Consider the following 21,422-nt stretch of genomic DNA (forward strand, 5'->3'; position numbering starts at 1 on the left):
AATGGGAAATCTCTGACAGAATTAAAATGTGACTGTCTGGATGTGTTGTGCGACACACTCTGGGAAAGAGCCATATGCAGCTTCTGAGCCATAAGCGGGTTACCCCTACGTATATTCCCTATTTGACTCACAAATGTAATGTTTGGGCGATGCTTAGTGTTGGAAAATACCATTACACATCAGGTTAATTCTTTTTGTCATGAAGTGTAAACAAAATGAAGTTGATGTGAAATTGAATACTAACTGATGCATACAGTGTCTAGTTTGCGGCTGCAGTTGTTTCTCTTTGTGTCACTTCTTGTGATTTCATACATCATTGTTATTGTCTCCTGCTGGTGGAGCTGGTTGTGTTTTTCATTTTCAAATTTCTTTCCATTCCTCCGTCCCTTGTCCTTTCCCCGATTTAATATTATTTTCATCTTACATTATCTCTTTCTTCCCACTCTGCTGTTGCCTTCAATTTTCATCCCACCCTCTTTCTCTCATTCTTTCCCCTCATCTCTCCATTTATCAGTATTTTAGCTTGAAACAGATAACATCATTGCTTTACTGCTGCACAAAGCTTGACAGTCTGCCTGTCCTCGCCGTGGGCTTTAAACACTAAATCAGTGCCTGAAAGAAATAGATATTTTGCCGCTGAGATAAGCCCATTTCCTAGCAAGCATTCATTGAAATGATATAATAACTGACATGGTTAGGAGGGTGGTGGTGGTAGAAGAGTGTGTGAGGGAACAGTGATAAATTTGGGTTTTGCAAGTTTCCTTTTGTAACGTGAAGATGCCTCTTTTTCTGTAAGAGAAGAAATGGTTGAGGGATCTAAACGTTGACACGAGAGGTGGTAAATTGAATGCCATGAGCTGTCTGAGCCTCTCTGTCTCTAAAAAGAAATCCAATTAAGGTGTATTGGAGGGTTGTGAATGAGGCAGTGACTGGGCTCCCAGTGGCTGATAAGACTGGTGCTATAACTGAAGCCAGATCACTCGCTGCTAAACGTGTAATCCCCTCCAGCTGAACAATATGGGCGCAAGTCTGATTCAATGCAGCAGCAGCCAATTCCCCACATTAAATCAACACAGGGAGGCCAGAGTTGTTAACACACTGCCTAAGGCTTAAGTCACACTAAGAAATCAGAAAGCGTGGCTGCTGACAATGGTTACTATCTCCTTTCAACACACACACACACACACACACACACACACACACACACACACGCACACACACACGCACACGCACACACACACACACACACACACACGCACCATAAAAGGTCTCTGGGGAGGTGATTTCTGTCCTTTCAGTGTTAAGTACCTGTGCTCTCTAAGTAATTTCACGTCTAATGCCACAGTTAAACACAGGAAGTATTTGTTTGTGTACATTTTGCTGTTTTTTCAGTTTTTGTGTGACCTGTGTGTATGTTTTGTTAAGGGGGTGGTGGCATTCTTCCTCAAATGACCAAAAACTATTAGCTATATGTTGTTCGAAATGTTCTTAGGGTAATCACCTTTAAATGCATCAGCTATTTTTGAGGCTCAACCTCCACATGAAGAAAGTAAAGACATACGGAAAATGATGATTTGTCATCTAGCTAGTTTGCAATCACAGTTTTATTTAAGGATGTTCAATACCACTTTTTTTAGACTGATACCAATACTCAAATCTTCAGTACTCACCGATACCAGTACCAAGTGACGATACCATTAGTACTTATGATAAATAAAATGTCCAAAAGAAAAACAACGACAGATGATTTAAAGAAAAACACAGGTCCCGAACCGCGTCGCCAGGCCCGGAGCCACGGACTGCGCCGCCCCGTACACCAGAGAGAGCACCGGAACGCAGAACCCCCCAGGAGACCCAGGGAACGGCCAAGACACAGCCACCACCCAGCAGCCAACAGAGGGGCAGAGCCGCCCACGCCCAGCCAGGGGGGGGCAGCACCTATAGAATTAACCCACTGGCATCCAGTGATTCAGAATATTAACCCTTAGTGCCCATTGGAAGTGAATCTTGAGAAGCTGGTGACTGTAAGGTGTCATTTGATGTAGTTTGCTCGATCCTGCTGGCAGCAACTGGGTTCCTGACTATAAAAACACAACCATTAGTTACAAATTGCCAAATACAGAAAGTTATCGCGATGTGGTGGCTCTTGCTAACAGGCAGAATCAAGTAACCAGATTTAGATTAAAAGATTCTATATACGTAGACCATGTTTCTCTAAATTTTAATATTTGGTTTTTATTCGAGGCAGATATTTTTTCCATTAAAATGTGATTTATGAGGAGGTTAGACCATTGGTCGATATTCAGAGTTTGTTTATTTTTACAGTTAACAAGAATTGTTTTTTTCGCGATAGTAAGGGCTACAAGTGTAGATTGAAATTGTTTACGTGGTAAGTCAGTTGTTATGTCACCTAGCAAACACAAGTTTGGAGATAAAGGGATCCTACAGTCCAAGATAGCGGAAAGTTTTTTCTAAGACAGAAATACATAACCGAAGTGCATAAGTGTCTGTAGTGTTTTGTAAACACTGGAGACAAAGTCCCATTTTCTTCATCACATATTGAGTATAGTATGTTCTATGAGTAATTTTATATTGGATAAGTTGTAAATTTGTTTTGTCATTTTAAATACGTTTTCACAAACTTGAATCCAAAAGTCAGATTCCGGAGCTATAGACAAGTCTGTCTCCTATTTCGAGATGGGTAAAGACATTTTATCAGTATACGAAAGTAACTTATATATTTTTGAGAGTTTTTTTGTTGTTGTCGGAGAAAGTTTGGTAATATCTTTAACTAAAACAGGCGTTGGAGCGTACCCCGAAGTGTTGGAATTTGTTTCTTTATCATACTTTTAACTTGCAGATAATGTAAAAAGTTTCCATTTTTTTATTTAGTACTTTTGGAGCAAGGATGTATATGATATAAATATATTATCTGAGAAAAGCCCATAAAATGATATATTGTAGCTGGTTAGCTATATAGTAGTGCATAAAATTTGGTGCCTCTAGACCTTTGGATTTACTTTTCTGAAGAGTAGATAGACTAATCTTTGCTTTCTTTTTTTATTCCAGTAACATTTTGTAATGGCCGAGTCCAAAAACTGGAACCAGTTAGACGTAGGTTTAAATGGAATCATTGAGAAAAAATTGTTTATTTTGCGTAAATCTTTCATTTTAAAGGTGGCTATTCGTCCTATTAGAGAAATAGGAAGATTATTCCAGCACTCCAAGTCACTATAAATGCTATCCAGAAGTGGAGTAAAGTTTAAATGAATTAAATCAGTTAATTTAGGTGAGATTTTTATGCCTAAGTATTTTACATTGCCTATAGGAAATGAGTAGTGTGGGTCCTGGCTTGCAGGGTTCCAGGAATTTTCTGTAAAATGTAGTAGTGTTGATTTTGTCCAGTTAATAGAATAATCTGATAAATGTGAGAATTTAGTTATTAAATTAAATACTTCCCCTAACTAAATAGCAGGCTTTTCTAAATTAAGTAAAATATCATCGGCATATAGATTAATTTTGTGTTCTGTTGCCCCAGAGTGAATTCCTTGAATCCTTCTTTTCTGGCGTATAGCTAATGCAAGTGGCTCAATGAATATTGCAAATAATAAAGGGGACAGTGGGCATCCCTATCTTGTGCCTATCTGTAGAGTAAAACTCTGAGATATAATCCCATTAGTAGTAACTGTAGCTTTAGGAGAATCATATAATACTGACACCCAGTGAATAAATGACTTCCCAAAGCCAAATGTATTTAAAACAGCAAAGAGTAAGGACCAGTTAACTTTGTCGAAAGCTTATTCTGCATCCAATGATATAATAACTGCCTTTTTATCATGCCGCTGTGACATGCTAATAAGGTTAAAGAGCCTCCTAATATTATTAGTAGAGTGACGACCTTTACTAAAGCCTAATGACCCACGGCCCGGTACCGGGCCTCGACCCGGTGGTTGGGGACCACTGATCTAGAGCACTGTACAGCTCGTTTATAGTAAGTGGCGCGTCTAACATATCTTTATATTCAGTAGTTAACTGAGGTATATTTAAACTTTTGAGGAATGCCTCAATATGCCCAGGGTTAGGCTTGTTAGTTTCTGAGTATAGGTTGCGATAATAGTAATAATAGATAAAAATAGATAAAAAAAAATAGATTAATTTCTTCTGGTGATTGTGTGCATTTACCAGTTGTCCCTTTAATAGCCGTTATAAGAGATTCTTGCCGATTGGGTTGAAGTTGGTTTGTAAGAAATGTACCTGATTTGTTATTACATTCAAAGTTGTTGTATCTCAAATGTTGTATTATAAACTCTGTCTTTTTATATAGCATATCGTCTAACTATATTTTTGTATTTTGTAAGTCAGTCCATATTTGGTTATTTGGGTTTATTGCGTACTCATCCGTCAATTGTTTAATTTTATCTTCCAAGTCTTTTTCTAATTTTTGATCCTGTTTCTTTTTATAAGATGAATATGATTTAATTTTACCTCTAATTACAGCTTTCCCAGCTTCCCAGAGTAGAGATAGAGATAAGTCTGGAGAGTTATTTATTTTCAAAAAATCTGCCCACTCTCTTATAATTTTGTCATTTTGTATCTGAGAGCTTCTAGAAGATGGCATTCGGGTAAGATTGGAATCACCTATGAATAAGATTGGTTTACTACATCCAGGTTTAGTAGCGAACCTTGCACTGAGTGCGTGGATAGACCAGTAGTTCCCAAGCAGCCCTGAGGACCCGGACTGGACACAGAAGAGGCAGTATCAACAACACCAATTGATAGCTTCTCGGTACATGGTATCAGATGCTTATTCTGGCAATTTCCTCTATTTAATAATGATGTAAAGTTTGCATTTTGGCACAATGAAACTGCATTACTGTAAGTCTGTCTTGTCACCATAGGTGAAGCCGTTGCGTTCAGATAAAATAAGTCAGCTGAAACCACATTTTGTTGTTGTTGTTCTTTACCTATCTTTTTTTTACTCTCCCAAGTTGCCCTCTAGTGGTGAATCATACATTGTACCGCTACAGGGTATTACTACATTGCTGAATTTAGGTGCCCTTTTAAAGAGGAGTCAGTTGACCTTTCCGAACCATTAGTGTGGGGTTCTGATTTTGAAGTTTGTGATTTTACTAATTGTTTTTCTGAGTCCTGGTGAATCTGCACCACAACTGTACGCCTAGGGCTGCGTTTTGGAAGTGTGTCAGGCTCAGGAACTGAATATATATGAACTAGAAGGTGAGCAAGAATTGGGAGCCGAGAGAGAGGATGGGGGTTGAGGTTAGAAAGAAATATAGAAGAAAAAGATTTAGGGTTAACCACAGGGAGAGGGGGGTTGAAATTCTGAAAAAAAAACAGGGTTGGGAGACCAGGGAAAGGAGGGGGATGAGGGTTAGAGAGAGGCCCAAGAGATGGTAGGTTGGGTTTAGCCATAGGAGTAGGAGGGTTGGGGTTAGAAAAGGACATAGGAAGGGGATTAGACAAAGGAAGAGAAAGGACTTGATTATGGGGGTTAGACAGAGTGGGAGGGTTTGGGTGAGGGAAGGACATAGGAAGGTAGGGTGACCAACCGTCCTGCGCAGCGTGGGCACGTACAGCGTTTGAAGCTCAATTCACGCGTCCCGCAAACTGTAGTCATGTACCGCAAAATCAGTGCTTGTAATAATAATAATAAATAGTAAATAAATAGTAAATGAATAGTAAATATATAGTAAATAAATAGTAAATAAATAGTAATTGCAGTAAGAGTAATAATAGTAAGAGTAATAATAATAAAACTTTAATGAGATTTTGGCGTGATACTGTCAGCCGTAACCATGACAACAACAAGGCGTAACCAAGGACTTTCCGTGGCAGCCAGACTGTGAGTCGCTCACAAAAAGTCCACTTCACGGTCGCCGGACTGTTAGAAACCACAGAGCTGCTGAACCCCTTTAGTTTTCATCGTTGACCGACTTCTGCTTAACACTTTGAATCAAAATACTTTTCTCATTGAAGGTACAACGGCATAACTAGGATGTTGTGATGACCCAAAAAATTTAAAAAGTGCGACCATCACACGGGATTGTTTGGTAGCCTCAAGTTGCTATCTTCAGCTAGCCCGTACAATAATACACGGGCAACAACTGTGTGCTAAAGATGAGTCGTAGCTGGTCTGAGGACAATGCACAGCAACATCTCAAGACACTGTTAACTTTTGTAAGGATTACCTGGATTTTGTAATCTATTGCGTGTTCAAATAAATTCTAAATGAGATCGATGAAGAAGTTTCTTGCAATTTTTTTATTTTAAAAGCTTTCAAAAGACACAGAGACCTCACTGAAAAATGGTGATCGCTGTCCAGTGTGTGTGCCGGGATGACAATCTTGTAGCATCTTAATACAACAGTTGTTACATTCAGCCCCGCCTATGCTCACCTTTGAACCTCTAGCAGAGATGTGACAAAAAAACAGTACTTCCCGACCAGAGTCTTTGATGTAGAGAGATTCTGGACCCTATCCGATTTTACGACAGGACGAGCTGAGAAGCAGAAGCGCTTGGCACCTCAACCTTTCCTGATAAACAGAAACTTTTGGCTCCCTCTGTTGTTCCGGGAACAGAGAGACTTCAAACAGAGATGAGATCAAAAGCAATCCTTATCACAACCTTTCTTACATATCTGGTTGGGTTAACATATGTTCATCTACTTCTACACATGTATAATTAAATTGAAACAGTTAAAATATAAATTGAAACAGTTAAATGTCAATAATCCATCAATTGAACTTGAAAGAGTTCAAAACAGACATTTAAACCTTAAAAAACAATTTTTAGAGAAAAATTCCAGCGGGATCTTCTTCTGATGTCACGACCGCAGGCATTACTGGAGAAACCATGGATTTCACCATCATATAAGAAGTCTTATTTCGTACATCCTGTTTTTCAATAGCTGCAGTAATAATTCTTTGGCAAAGAGAACGAATACATGGAATGCAACTACAACCGCATGTGGTTAAAAATGCAGCAAATACAGCAACAGAAATCAAAATTGAGGAAACTAAAGTTTTATAGCGGACAAAAACATGCATCCAATTGTCCCATACCGAAGTGTCTATACCAGAATGCTCTTTCATTTTTTTATTAAGTGTCCGGAGTCCTTCAATTGCGACAGTTAAACTACCATCTGGTGCCGTATTATTTGGAATAAACGTACAACATTGATCTCCAAACATTGAGCAAACTCCGCCCCTCTCTGCCAGCAACATATCTAGGGCAATACGATTTTGAAATGCCATCAAAGATGTGGCCGCTAACTGGCTGTGTACAGCCTCAAAACCAGATAGAGTCCAATTTCCTAGCCTTTGAACATTATAATGCACATAATTAATTCTATCTACATTTTTGTTAATTGTACACCACCAGCAAATTAGAGATTCAAATCCTGAAGCTATTTGATCAACCAATTTGTATTCATCTGGAACTCCTCTAGGTACTCCAATTGCATCTATGTAGGTGGGAACATTTTGCTCTTGCCAAGAAGATCGTTTGACTCTCTGAAAAGGAGGAGAAGATTTTGGTTTCCAAGTATCAATCATTTGTAAAAGATTATCAACAGATGTGGGGAAAACTTGTACTGGCAGAAGGAGGGTTATGAGAGCACAATATCCTTGCATATTAATCGGTAACTTATCAAATATTCGGTCAGCCCCGCACCACCACCAAATGTCTGCTCTGGATTGCGGTTGAAATTTCCGTCCAACATCTATCGCTGAATTGCAGTGAGTGATGTGATTTAATTTTCCCAATTTTTCCCCAGTGCCTGTCTGTTTAAACATTAAAAAATTACCATCCGCAACTTTGTTTGAAAATATTGGTTTAGTTGTCTGCCAACTTACGAGCGGATACACCTTGTCCCATCTTGAGCATTCAACATTGGGGACAGTTTTATTCATAAGTTCCATTACACATTGATCCTCTATTTTAGCAGGGATTACTCGCAATAAAGGTCTTGGTCCCACGCACACTACACAGTTTTTACACAAACTAAAATTGGAAAATAGGGATCAGCTCCGGAGAACCATGCCCATAATAATAGCCCAAAACATGAGGTATTATTTAAAGTTACATTAGGTGGCCGCATATTTCCATCAGGAAGAGCAAAAGTCAATTCGAGTTGGCCTCCCATTTTACGTAGCGTTACCCTTTTGCTGAAGAAAATTGCCTCCACGCTTGATCCCGGTGGCCAGTATTGTCCGCTTTGGGTGGTTACAAAAGCACTCCAGTCTAGTCGTAAAACATGTCCTGTCAAATACCACCAATATTTAACCCAAAGACTACCTTTTGTTTGCCTCCCACTTTTAAATCCCTTCAAAGATTTAATCGGAATTTTAACAGTGGTATTTGTGTTTGGGGCAAGTGTCAAAGCAATTGAGTTATTATACGTCCAGAATATGATCCAGGGAATGTGTGGGGATTTACTATCTCGCTTAACACGATGTGTTGCAGTTACATTAAAATTTGCATCTAAAGGCTTCCAAAAGTACCAGAATGACATAACAATCAACATGAGCAAAAATGTCGCAATGTAGCAGCTGGTGGCGTGTTCTCTCTTCAAAGCCATCTCGTGATGTATTCTTTGAACGACAAGGGCGTTTGTCAGCTGTTTTTTTTTTTGTTTGTTTTTAAAGGGGCGTTGTCATCTTCTTTCAGAACCCTGGGCAACTGCCAGAGATCCAGGATTGGTCACTGGGATTATCTTCCCAAAATGTGACCCAATTGTGGAATAATGCTTCGAAAAAGCACTTGACATCAATCTCCTCGAACAGCAGCCTCCTCGAACAGCAGCCAGATACTGGGAGCAGGCGTGGTTCTCCAGTTGAACCTGTCAGATGGCTCCCCCTGGTGGAGGCGTCGAACCAGAACCAGCGGGCCTTGTGGATGTCAGATTAAACCAGGTGTCGCCTTTCTTATGCAAGCGCACTGCACAAGACGTTCTCTCCGTGATTCTGTACGGTCCAGTCCATCTAGAAGCACGCCATTTTCGTTTAGTGACTTTTAACCACACATATTCACAATTATTTATTTCTGACGAAACATCTGGTTGTTTATTCGTTAGCTTGGAGAATGTAGATACTATCTGTTTAAGTACTGGAGGTCCTGCAATTTGCAACTCTCCCAGCGGAACATTAGGAGCCGGAAATGGTCTATTTGTGTGACCTTCAAACGGAGTCCAGCCTTTAGCCGAATTTAATGACATTCGTACATTCATTAATGCAATAGGAAGAGCTTGTAGCCAGTTTAATTTTGATGAAGCCAGTGCTTTAGCCAATTTTTCTTTAATATTTATATTCATTCGTTCAACTTGTCCTTGAGATTGAGGATGATATACAGAACCAAATGTATGTTTTAGCCCTAATGCTTTTTCCACTTCCTGTAAATGTTTGTTTCTGAAATGGGTTCCATTGTCTGACCTAATTTTTCTGGGAAACCCATGTCATGGTATGTAATGATTAATCAAATGTTTCACCACAACATCTGCTGTTTCAGATTTGCAGTGATATGCCTCCGGCCATCCTGAAAATGAATCCACTATCACCAATAAATATCGGTAACCTTCCACTGGCTTTAACATGTCAGTAAAATCCATTGAAATGACTTGTCCCGGAGCAGTCACTTCTTGATCGTGAGTGCCAGGAGGAGGTTTAGATGAAGGCATACTGTTGAATTTATTACAAACAGTGCAATCCTGTAGTTCACTTTTGACAATTTGCCTCATGTAAGGATGTGACCAGTTACTTAGTCGTCTTAATGTTTCGTCTACACCAACATGTCATATTCCATGGGCTTCAGAAATTAGAATTTTTAATTGTTTCTGTGATGGGATATATTTACCTTTTCTTCGCCATATACCTTCCCCATCCTGTTCAGCACCTCTTGAAATCCAAACGCTTTTTTCTTCCGGGCTGACTTTCTCCTGCCACAGTTTGATCGTTTGGGGATTTATCTCTTCTCCGTCTCCCAATTCACCTTCGCTCACCATCAATTGAAGTGTTGTGTGGTAGCCCGCTGCCTGTTTTGCGGCCTTATCAGCGGAATCATTTCCTACTGAGACAAAATCATTATTTTTTGAATGTCCCTTGCATTTTATCACAGCTACTGCTTTGGGCAGTAGCAAGGCGTCTTTCAAATCAAAAATGTCTTGATGGTGTTTAATAGGTGTCCCTGAAGCAGTCATGAAGTCATATCTTTGCAATTCTTTGATGGCCGTATGTACAAATAAATGTGCATACGCGGAGTCAGTGTATATGTTCACAGTCTTATCTTTTGCTAATTTCAATGCAGTTGTCACAGCCACTATCTCTGCTCGTTGAGCTGACTGATGCCCTGTAAGTCTCTCTGCCACTTTTAGGTCAAAAGTTGTTCCAGTCATCTGTGTTACAGCAAAACCTGATTGTAGTCCGTTATTACCCTTGAAACAACAGCCGTCTGTGAATAACGTCAAGTCTGGGTCGTTTAATGGGATTTCATAAAGATCTTTTCTCAGTGAATTATCTTCTAGAATTTGCTTAGTGCAGCAGTGAGGTTGCCCTTCTAGCATGCCGTCTGCCATATTTATCCCCTCGTGTATAAACAAGATGTGAGGTTGTGTCAATACGGATTCAATCTTTCTCTGTCGTCCCCCTGTCATAGTAAATGCTTGGCTGGTTACGTACTGGACTGTACATGTGATGTACGTACTGTCAACGGATGATGTAAAACGATATGAGATGTTTTTTTTATCAAGCGCGCATATTTTTCAAGAGGTGTTGATGCATAAAGACAAACATGTCTATTAACATTCTCCCCCTTTTGAAAAAGAACAGCCGACACGCTCGATGACTTCTCAGAAACATCAAGGAAAAACATCTTAGTGTAATCAGGAACGACAAGACAAAAACTGTTTTAGCATAACAAAAGAGGTCTCAGCATCATGAGTCCAAACAAGAACATGTGACAGGTTTCTCATTCCTTTTTCATTCACTAACTGTCTGAGAGAATGAGTCAGTTCCGCAAAATCCGGAACATGATATCGGGAATAATTGCACAAGCCCAAAAAAGCCAAAATTTGTTTAACATTTGTCGGTTTGGGATGGTGCAAGATGTCATCTTTGTGTGACGGAGAAATACCTGTTCCATGCTTTGAAATAAGCCTTCCCAAAAAAGACACCTGAGGTCAATTTGGAGTTTGTCCTTGGAGCACTTCAGGCCCACCGAAGCCAGGTGGCTCAAAAAGAGCTGTGTAGCTTGAAGGCAGGACTCCTCGGACAGTGCAGCTAGCAGTAGATCATCCACATACTGCACCAACAGAACATCAGTAGGAAGTTGGAGAGATAATAGCAGCTGTCGAAGGGAAGCATTAAAAACACCAGGAGATAACACAAACCCTTGTGGCAATCGGGTATATGAGTAGCACTCATTATTCCATGAAAATGCAAAATACTTTTGCATAGACACGTCAAGAGGGGTGCAAAAAAATGCATTTGCAAGATCAATGCAGGTAAAATGCATATGCAACGGAGTAATTTGTGACAGTGCAGAATGCGGATTTGGCACCGGCAGTGCAGGTGTCAACACCTTAGCATTAATAGCTCTGAGATCATGCACCATGCGAAATTTACCAGTATTTTTCTTTTCTACCAGGAGAATGGGAGTATTGTTGCTCGACTTATCAATTTTACAAAGCACCCCCGCTTTCAGCAAACCATTAATTGTCGCCGAGATGCCAAGACGACCGTTAGGCTTCATAGGGTATCGCGGCACCCAAACGGATTCGGGTTTTACTTCAAAAGTTACTGGAGTAACTTCACACAAGCCTACGTCAGTCGGGTCATCAGACCACAGTTTAGCAGGCAAGGTTTTTAGCATGTCACAAGCAAGGTCGCTGTCAGATGTCTCCCTCCCATGACGTCGATCCAAAAGTTGATGTTCTAAAACAGACATGGAAGCAAATAAATCAGATTTAATCCAATAGCCATCAGGAGATTTGGAATATAATAAATCTGGGTGTATAGAGTGTTGTCAATCAGTTGCTTTTGTGCACGCCAGGACAAATGGACCCAAATCTTTCGCCGTGTGCTGGGATGAGACCATCAATGAAACATGAGGATGACATTCCAGCACAGATTCATCAGGTGGTTCCGCAATTGTTATTCAGTCAGACTTACAGAAAACGCGACTCCGGGCCCACCTGCGAACAGATACACGCAACTCCCATGTGTTGCCAACAACTGTACGGAAGGCTTCACTGTATATCTCATCACCACATCTGTCATAAAAATAGTGCAATGCAAGCAGTCAGATACCATATCGTATAATCGGAGATTACGCACCCAAGGTGACCACTCTGTCCAAAACTTTTCAGCATCCCTCCAGCCGGAGGAATCAGTGTCAATCCTTGCCCAGTAGATGTCAGCCGGGGCGCATGTCATAGCGTATTGTGCACCACTGGGAACTGGGGGCAGGAGTCGGAGGCAGAGGCAGCATCGAAGTAGTATGAATGTCCATCTGGGAATTGGAGCGGGAGTCCGTCCGACCCGCACTGGATCAATGGTGCAGTTTTTATAATAAGATCCCTTCCCATAAGATTCACGGGACAGTTCGGCGCAAATACAAACTCATGTAAAAAAGTTTGTGTGAAGCATCGCGTGTTTATAGGGGCTGTGAAATTCAGAACAATTTGTTCTCCCTTGAATCCAACCAGTGAAATGCCATTCTAAATTGTTGGAATTTATTTCTAAATCAACATAAACTCAAGTTAGTAATCTGACTCCAATTTGTGACCTTACCCAACTGCCACTCATCCAACAATATGCGCGCCCGTTCTGCAATAGAAAGGTATCAGGAAGCCGGCATTTTCACACACTAGTGGATTTATTCCTAACACACAGATCTAATACAAGCACCTGGGTCTCGGGTCCCTCTCAATACAGCTCTGTACGCCTCTGTTGCCACCAGCAGACGTACTCTACATCCGAGTTGCCCAGCAATGAGTTATACTACACAATATGCAAATGGAACAGCAACAAAGGCATCCTGGCATTATTCTATTGGCTATGTGTATACTGCAGTTAACTTTAGCTTGCTCTCATTGGTCTTTCTTCCCCTGCAGAATCGCTTGCTGGCTCCTCCTGGTTGTAGTTTCCTCACAGTTGTTTTCCACCAACTGCCTCTGGGTTATCTCGTCTCTGCATCCTCCTTGCGATTAGCACCGTTTGTTCTGAAACATTCCATTCTTGCACACCCTTGAACCACACATCCTGTTTTGTTCCACCATTCACACGCTCAGCACTTTACAGTCTCACACTCTCATACACAGGATGTAGCAACATCTAATGAACTACTTTAAGCTCAAACTCTTATGTTCCTTTATTCCCTCTCATGACCTCAGACGACTGAGGTCATCACTCGAATACCTTGTTTTATTGTTAAACACGAGCTAAAAATCAATAGCCATAAGCTAAAAATCAGTAAACAATTAAAAATTAGTAGAAAATTAAAAATCAGTAAAAAATTTCATTCTAGTAGAAAATCAGTAGAAATTTTCATTCCCTCCTTATGGCCTCAGGTCCCTGAGGCCACCTTCACATACTCACATCCCGGACTCCCGGAGGGCCACAGCTGTCTCCGCCTCCTGGGGGTCCTTCTGAGGGATCATCATGTACTGGCCACCCGGAGGGAGTGGCCCCAACGTGCGTTCAATTGTCTTAACAGTTAATGATCTGATACATGGAATACAGCATCATCCGCATGACACCATAATAGCGGCAAACACAGCGATAGAAATCAGTACTGATGCAATCAAGCTTTTGTATTTGCCAAAGACGTTTAACCAGTCAGAGTACCAACTGGTGTCCACACCTGAGTGCTCCTTCATTTTGTTACTTAGCGTGTGCAGACCCTCCAATGCCATAGTAAGGCGACCTTCAGGAGACGTATTGTTGGGAATCAGAGTACAGCACTGATCCCCAAAAATACCACACACTCCTCCTCTTTCAGCTAACACCATATCTAAACCCATTCTATTTCGGAATGCCATAAGAGACGTGGCTGCTAATTGCTCATGCACTGCCTGGAGTGCCGAGGTGGTGAAGTTCGCCAATCGTTGGACATTGTAGTGGACCTAATTAATCCGGTCCACATTTTTGTTTACTGTAATGAACAGGAAAATACTCTCCCATCCTGCCGCCACTTGATCCACCAATTTGTATTCATCAGGGACCCCTCTCGGAACTCCAATTGCATCTATGTACGTGGGGTCTCCTGCATTCAACCATTCTTGCATGTCCCTTTTCTTCCTCACAAGGAAGGGGATTCTTCCCCACCGTCCAACGCCTTCCCAATTTATTCTGGCCATGTCTAATGCTGTCACACTAATTGGCATGATCAGCGTTACTAGGGCGCACTTACCTGAGGCATTGGTGGGAAGCCTATCATACATCACTTTCGCTCCACACCACAGCCAAACATCAGCACGAGCGAGAGGGATTCCTGCTGGCAAAGACACATTTTCATTACACCATGACTCCTGGATATTTCCAATCCCAGGGCCAGTCCCATTTAACTTTAGGCAGGTGAAATTTTGTTGTGCAACATGGGTGTCAAAAAAGGGCTTTTTCTTTTCCATATCTGTCAGTGGAAAGGCCGAGTCCAATTGGCTGCACTCTCCTTGGAGAGTCTTGTTATACAGGAAACCAAAGAGACAGGTTTTGGATACAGCAGTTGCTGCCATGATTTTCAAAACTGGTCTTGCACCTAAACATACCAAACAATTCTCGTTAGTATTGTTAGCGGCCTGTTCAGCCATCAGGAGCCAATTATTAGTGACCATAGAAATACCTGTGTGAATCATAAACCAGTCATCCACTGTCGTCATTGTTTTGGCCGTGGTACCCGTTTGACGGGTATAATTATTTAACACTGGTGCTTCCCCTTTTGTCATAGTCCCATTCTCACAAATTATAATTGGAAAATATGGATCTTTTCCAGACGAATATGCCCACAACTTAAACCCCCAACATGATGTGTTTAGCACTAACACTTCTTGGTGTGGTGGCGCAATTGACTTATTACCCATTGCAATTGTCAATTTCAATATCCCCCCTTCTTTTCTTAGGAGAATCTTATGATGGAAATACTTAGCAATATTATTCTTTGACGGTGTCCAATAATCACCCGCCTGTGTGGTAACCAGGGAATCCCATCCCCACATTGTCACATGTCCTGTTATATACCACCAATAACCAGGGAACATGTCTCCAGTTACTACTGATATGTCTGCCACCACTGATGTATACCACGCTTCCTGAAACCCTCTCAGTGCCTTTATTGGTATATTTACTTGGGTAGTTGTATTAGGAGCCACTGTTACTCTCACCGAATTATTGTATGCCCAGCCTATTATCCAAGGCTGGTAGCCCTTTTTCTCCCACTCATTTTCTGACTTTACCTCTCTTCTCCTTCTAGGTTCCCGTGGGCGTACCAAGGGCCAGTCCTGGTACCGTGGTTGATAATTGTCCAATTTATCTAACAAATCAAGCCATTGTTGAGTCCAGTTGAAAATTGTCACCCAAGCGTTCACCTGTGTCGGTTGTTTACACTTCATATTTAGCAGTAGTTGTGTCTGTGTCAGCGTCTTACCACCATCTTGCTCTGCTTCATACCATACCGTTCCATTACAGGAATGATACACCATCACTCGTTCTCCTTTCGCTCCATCACTTCTGTCATCCCGCACCATATGTTCAAACGCCAACATAGTCCACACAAAGCACAAGCCAGCAAGCAAAATAGTCAATAAAGTTAAACATTTGCATCGTCGTCGTCTTTGTTCAGACACTTTCGAGTCCGACTTTGATCCAATTCTCGTCATTGTCACATTCCCTCTCTTGACCTGCCCGTCCGGGCGATCAGCCTTTAAGCTCACCATTGGCAGGCACAAAGTCTGGGGCCGGGCGCAACTGTGAGTAATGGTACCACTTTTGTCCTTTAGTTTCCAATTGGACGACGTGTGAAGTTCTAGCCAAAACCCTAAACGGTCCTTTCCAGCGAGGTTCAGTCCACTTCCGGGAAAGCACCCGGAGGTAGACGTACGGAGTGATGTCCGACTCCGGTGATGCTGATGACGAATCTGCAACCGCCTTGTCTGCGACCTGCGCAGACACATTGGATACAAGTGAATGAAGGTACTTCCAGTATGCAGCGTGTGATAAATCAGGTGTCGGTACGTCAGCTGGCGGGACCAAGGTGGAGGCAGGCCCTGGCATTAGGCGACCAGTTAACAGTTCGAATGGCGCAAAACCTGTTATTTTGTGAACAGTTTGGCGGACGACCAACAGGGGCAAAGCTTGCAACCACGTCATTTTTGTTTGAGCCATGATCTTAGCCAATTTTTCTTTCAAATTCCTGTTAAACCTTTCCACTTTGCCTTGGTTCTGGGGGTGGTACACACACCCAAAGCGATGCTTCAGCCCCAACAGCGCCTCCACTTTAGCCATTGCTTTGTTGTTAAAATGTGTCCCATTATCCGATCTGATTAAAGCAGGAAAACCATGTGTCGGAATATAATGATTCACCAAAGCTTTAATGACTGACGTGGTGTCTTCCCTTGCACACGGATACGCCTCCGGCCAGCGTGAATAAGAATCCACAATGACCAGAAGGAACCGCTTCCCGTTGACCCTGTCAATCATGTCCGTGAAGTCAATTACAATTTCTGCTCCAGGCCAGGCCACAGGGGAGAATGCTCCTGGCTTGGGTTTCAATGTCGGTCGTCCATTAAATGTTTGACATAATTCACAAGCCGCCACAAACTGCCAGACCACCTCCTGCAACCTTGGATGCCACCACTGAGGAAGTTTTGGAAGCATTGCCTGAGGCCCCACATGTGCCACTGTATGGGCCTCAGTCAACACCGAGGTCATGAGTTGTCCTTCAGGGAGGACCGGCTGGCCTCTGGGTCCCACCCAAAGACCATCCGATCGCCTAACCGCCTTTGATGCGATCCACATAGATTTTTGTTCCGGCGACGACTTACCTTGTGCGTCCATAATGTCCTCCAGTGTAACCTCGGGTGCCACTGGAAGATCCGGGGGTTCCCCATCGCAGACCACAGCCGTGGTTGCTAACATCATCTCGCCCTGAGGGGTGTACCCAGCCACTTCTTTCGCGAGAGCATCCGCCCTCTCATTACCCTTTGCCATCATGGTGTTGGCCTTTGAGTGTCCCGGGACCTTTACAATTGCCAATTCGTGGGGACCCTTAATTGCTTCATACAATCGCTCCATCAAAATTCTATGAGCAATTTCTTTGCCTTTCGCTGTTAGCCAGCCATTGTGCAGCCACCCCTTTAGGTCAATCAGGGCAGCCGACGCTGCATATGCCGAATCAGTATGTACAGTTAATTGCTGTCCTGGACACTGTTCCAAGGCCAACACCAGAGCCAACACCTCAGCCGCCTGGGCGGAGGGTTTTATTGTCAACTTCTGAGCTGTCACCGGGAGGAAGGAAGAACCTTTCCACTCCACCACTGCCGCGTGGAGTGTCCCATCCTTGGCACGCCAACAACACCCATCCGTGAACATAACCCGTCCACCTTCCAATGGTTCCGCATACAAGTCCTCACGGACCTTTTGATCTTTCTGTACTTTCAGAGCACACTCATGTGCCCCTTCCAGGAGGTGATTAGCCATGTTCACACCATCATGCACATACGTAACGTTTGGTGCCGTCAATGTCTTCATCATCCGTGTTTGTCTTAGGAGTGTCAACGTAAATGCCGCCGATGCGACAAAAGCTGACACCGCATGGTCTGTTAACACCTGGACGGGATACCCCATGACCACATGTGCCATTTTCTGTAGGACCTTTGCCAGGCCCGCTGCGTACCTAACGCAGTCTGCTTGTTTCCGTTCAATTCCGTCTAATGGCACACTACAATACAATAAAACTGCCCTGTTTGTCCCATGTCTTTGGTACAATGCCGCATTCACTGTCTTCTCACTAATGGCCACATCTAAATGAAACACCTTAGTGTAATCTGGGGTAGCCAAAGCTGCTGCTGATGCCAATTCCTGAATTAGTTGCACAAACAATGCATCATCCTCAGGGGTCCACTGCAATGTGGCCTTCAAATTTCGGACCCCTTGTTGTTTGACCAGGGCCCGCAAGCCTGCTGTTTTATCCACAAAACATGGGATGTAGGCTCGGCTGTAGCCACACAATCCCAAGAAAGACAGCATGTCTTGCACTGTCTCTGGACGTGGGTGTCGCAAGATGGAGCTGCGGTGATCCGGGGACATAGCCAAACCGGCTGGTGTGATGACACGCCCCAGAAAAACCACAGACTTACGACAGCACTGTAACTTTTTCCTTGACACTTTGAAGCCCAGGTCAGCAAGCTTCAACAGCACTGCTCGTGTGGCTTCCACACACTGGTTGGATGTTTCGGCTGCAATGAGGAGATCGTCCACATACTGCAGGAGCACTGAGCCTTGGGGTAGTTCACATGAAAATAACAAGTCCTTCAATACCTGATTAAAGATTCCCGGCGAATTCTTGAAGCCCTGTGGGAGTCGTTTGTACTGCAATTTCACCCCTTTGTAAGAACATGCAAACACGTGTCGTATTGACTCAGCCAGTGGTAAACAGAAATATGCATTCGCCAAATCAATTACCGTATACCACTGTTTCTGAGGATCCAGGGAGGACAGGATGCGATGGGGGTCAGGAACTGGCAAAACTGGAGTTATAGTTATGTCATTCACTGGCCGCAAATCGTGGGCCATCCTCCATGTCACCCCATCCATCAGCCTTCTGGACCGGCCTCAGAGGTGTGTTCCAAGAGGACGCCGACGTTTCCAACACCCCCACATCCCACAATCCTGCCACTGTGTTCTCCATACCTTTGTCTGCTTCCTTCGGCCATCGATATTGAGGACGGCGAACCGGACTGGAGCAATCAACTTCCAATTGGATCGGCTGAACCGTATGACAAAAACCAACATCAAATGGACCCTGTGACCACAAGGTCTGTGGCATTTGATCCAGCATCGCCTGTGCAGACTCATGGTCCGTCTGTTCCCGCCCATGATGGCGGTCCAGGAAGACCAATTCAAGGTCTGACTCATCTACCATTTTTGCCATTATCCTGTAACTTTTGGTTGCGGCCGAATGCCACACATCTGGAATCTCAGTCCTCATCCAGTCATGTTGTTGTATTAATCGTTTCACCATGGGCCCCAATTGGCGGGGCTCATGGCCTGGCGACACAGCCAGTGACACATGAGGCAAACCTTCCTCACTCATTCGATACCATTGCTCTTGCTCCGGTGACAACTGTACATATGCTGCCACCCCCTCGGGGCCCACAAAGATGCATGGTGATTGTAATGTCCAATCATCTCCCTCAATTTCTTCAAACGCATCTCTATATATGTCATCTGATTCTCTATCATAATATAGAGTGCAATGCAATGGATCCACTGGGGGGTGGTACGGTGCCAATGCCTGGATCCACGGTTTCCACAAGAGGTACGTGGAGTAGACACCTCCCCCAAATGGAGTCTCAGGATTCAATCTCGCCCAGTAGATTCGTGCCGTTTCCGGTACTGTGGGGAGTGGTGCCATCAATCACTGACCCCGAGGTGTCACAGGCTGGGAGCATTCCAGAACCTGTCCGTCAGGAAATGTCACTGTAAGTCCCTTCTCGCCACACAATATCTGGGCTCTCAATGCTGACAACATGTCTCTGCCCATCAAATTGATGGGTGTGTCCATTGCATGAACATATGAATGATATAGTTTCTGTCCGGTGTTTGTGATTTCCGTTTTCAATGGCCGAGTAAAGGGCAGAGTCTGAGGACGTCCCAAGAAGCCGACCAACGTTGTAACTCGTTTCGACAACGCTGTACTTGGCAGTGGCATGTTGATCGATGAATGTGTTGCTCCAGTGTCCACCAACATCTGGACCGGAGTGTCCGCCCCTGTCAACCGAAGCATTGGCTCTGTCTGGCCAGTGCTTCCCGAGCTTCCCAGGCCCCCCTATTCGTCCGGGCCGTACCACGGGTCGGCTTGGTAATACTGCCCCTGTGGATTCGGCTGTGGCCACGGGCGGGGCTGCTGAGGTCCCCTTTGGTGTGGTGGCCCTGCTTGCTGGTTCTGCTGCTCCGCCCCTGGTGGTGGTGGGTTGCCATGACAATCTCGTGCCCAGTGATCAGGGGACCCGCAGTTGAAGCAAGTCCCTGGAGCGAACCCATTCCGCCCCCGTCCTGGGGGGGCGCTACGACCACGCCCTCTGTATCCACCACGGAACCCTTGGCCTCGGCCCCGTCCAGCCCCCACTGGAGTCTGATACATCTGTTTTTGTTTAACCTTTTCTTGTTTTGCATCACCATGCAACTTCGCCAACTGTAGTTTAACCAAACTAGTCGCCAGAGTGTCAGTTTCCTTTTGATCTTTATTTGCTTTTTCCATGTAGATGCGGCAATGGTGTATCAAATGCCTCTTGAATCTCGGTTCCGGACAGACCAAAATGTCCGGATCAATTCTCATAATCGCTTGCACCTCATTTGGGAGGCCGTTTAGCATCGCCGTCCTGAACATCATCTCAGCTTCAGGGTAGCTGCCTGGGTGTTTACCTGTGGTCTCAATCCACAGCTCCAATGCCTGAGCATAATGTTGCTCGGGAGTCACATCTTTTCCATAATTAAAAATTGTTGGCACCATATCCACTGGGGAGGGAAAGGCCGCCCTCAGCTCCCGAAACAACGCCTCCGAGATATCCGCCAGGGGCGTTTCTCTCCCCAGCTGGCGGGTGCCAGATGCCCCCTCAATATTCTGTAATTGAATCAGGGAACATGATCCCAAAATGGCTTGTCTAAAATCCCCCAATGCTACTCCCTGTCCTGACATGGCAGCTAAGAATTTAGTAATCCAGGCTCGTGCCCCTTTATGCAGGGGGGGCAATTTTTCCACCAATGCAGCCACATCCCGAAGCACCAAAGGCTCATAGTGACGGCCAGCATGAGTCACCACTAGGGGTGCCATTGTTTGAGGCTGCTCCTGCTGTGCCATCATTTTCCCTTTACTACGCGTATTATAGCCTCGCTCCGCCCTGGACATGCTCTCCTCACTATCGCCCAGCCTCTCTCCTTCACTCAACGCTCTGAGCATCTGCCGCTGTTCACGTAACACCACCTCGTCTTCCTCATCACTTTCCACTTCCTCCTCGCAAAGATCAGCGTCGCTGGGCGTTGCCTGCCCATGTCTCCGTGTCCCTGTCATCACTTTCTCTAACATCTCTCTTTCCTCACTCTGCACCCTATGTCCATCAAACAACTTCCGCGATGCCTCCTCCCTCATCAGCTTCGGAGTCCTCTTACTCCCTGCACTAGTGGTGCCCCCGTCTCCTG

The sequence above is a fragment of the Vanacampus margaritifer genome, chromosome 10 (assembly GCF_051991255.1).
Source record: "Vanacampus margaritifer isolate UIUO_Vmar chromosome 10, RoL_Vmar_1.0, whole genome shotgun sequence".
NCBI lineage: Eukaryota > Metazoa > Chordata > Actinopteri > Syngnathiformes > Syngnathidae > Vanacampus > Vanacampus margaritifer.